Genomic DNA, 2,036 nt, shown 5'->3' with positions numbered 1-2,036 from the left:
TACTTTTGTCTTATCCACATTCACCTCTAACCTTTTCTTATCCATATAATTTTCCATTTTCCCTAACATATGTATCATCCCTTCCTCATACTCCGCCAACAGTACCATGTCATCTGCATATGCCAAGTAGTGTACTTTTTCCCCTCCCAGTTTCACTCCCTCCCCCAATCTTCTTTTCTCAGCTCTTCTTCTATATCCGCTATCAACAAATTAAATAAGTGTGGGCTCATTGAACAACCTTGCCTCACCCCCCTTGCCGTCCAGAAGTTTTCTCCCTCCTTCTTCCCCACTCTTACTTTACTCCTCGTTTCTCTGTACACCTCTTCTATCCTACTTCTTAATCCTTCTCTTACCCCCCTCTTCCTCATTGCCTCCATTAACATCCCTATTCATTGAGTCAAACGCTGCCTTCAGATCCATGAAGGCCGCTACTACCTTACCTCCCTTCTTATTCACTTTTTTATTCACCAGGTAATTTAGCACATAGATACTATCTATTACCCTTATTCCCTTCCTAAAACCTGTTTGACTCTCCGGTATCATATTCTCCTTCTCCATTTCCTCCTTTAACCTTTCAGTTAAAATCCTCACGTATATCTTATATAACGTTGGCATCAATGTCATCCCTCTGTAGTTTTCCACCCTATTCCCCGTTCCCTTTTTTAACAGTGGCACTATTATTTTTTCTTTCCACCTTTCCGGCCATCCTTCTCCTCTCCATACTCTGTTGCACATTTCCCATACCCACTCCTCTACCCTCTCCCCTCCATATTTCCATACTTCACTCGGTATCCCATCCTCCCCCGTTGCTTTTCCTTTCTTCATTTTTCCCAGTATCCTCTTTACTTCCCCTCTGCTTATCTCCTGTTCCTCATCCCTCTCCCTTTTTTCTTTTCCTTCTCTTACAACTTTCATTTCTACTCCTCCTAATAAGTCCATGAAGTATTCCTTCCACTCCCTCGCCTTTATCTCCTCATTTACCCCTTCTCTTTTTTCCTTTTCCTGTTTATAATTTTCCATACCTCTCCTTCCGTTCTTGCCTCTATCGCCTCCTTGTACCATCTTATCCTCTCCTCTTCCCTTTTTCCTTTGCACATTAGCTTATATTCCGCCCTTACTTTTCTGTATCCTTCTCCTCCTCCTCCTCTTTTTCTTCATTCCCTTAGCTTTTTCCTCATCTCTTTCCTCTTCTCTTCACATTTCTTATCCCACCACCTTTTTTTTCCCTTTCTCACTCTCTTTTTCTCCTTCTCTCAATTTCTCTTTTATCTTCCCTATTTTTTCCTCTAGCTCCTTTTCTATTTCTTCTTTCCACCCTTCTCCCCATTCTATTTCCTTTCTTACTCTTTTTCCTCCCCTCTCTGTCCATCTCCCCTTTTTTCTTATTCCTTTTCCCTCCTTCCTTTTCCCCTTTTCCGCACCTCTTCTTCTTTCTAACGTCACGATCAATAGGTGATGGTCCGATTCTATGTTATCCCCCACCTCCATTCTCTTTATCTTTTCCCTTACTCTATCCTCTCCCACCACGTAATCGATCACCGATTCCCCCCTTCCTCCTGTATATGTATATTCCCCCTTCCTATCCCCTCTTATCCCTCCGTTAAAAATTTCCCATCCCACCTCTTCCAGCTTTTTTATCAGCTTCCTTTCCTCCTCATTAACTTTCTTGTCCTTTGACCTTTTTTCCTCTTCCTTCTCTCCTTCTATCACTCCCCCCCTTCTACTTGTCCTTGCGTTGAAATCTCCTTCTAAGATCCCCGTCCATTTATTTTCTTCTTTCTCCTCCATCCATTCCTTCATTTTCTCCATTTTCCTCTCTATGTCCCCCGTTAATGTATATGCTTATTACTCTCTATTTCTCTCTTCCTACTTCTATATCTGCCATCATTATTCCCTCCCCCTTTTCTCCCATTCCTGATACTTTGATCTTCCCTCTTTCCTCCTTTACCCCCATGATCATTCTCCCCATTGACCTTCCTTTTTTCTTTCTCCTCTTTGCTGTTTGCTTCTCCCATCTATATCCTTTTGGTAACTTC

This window comes from Nylanderia fulva, unplaced genomic scaffold, assembly GCF_048542155.1.
Source record: "Nylanderia fulva isolate GAGA-0341 unplaced genomic scaffold, ASM4854215v1 Scaffold67, whole genome shotgun sequence".
In the NCBI taxonomy this organism is placed as follows: Eukaryota; Metazoa; Arthropoda; class Insecta; order Hymenoptera; family Formicidae; genus Nylanderia; species Nylanderia fulva.
This window is presented reverse-complemented; position numbering follows the sequence as displayed.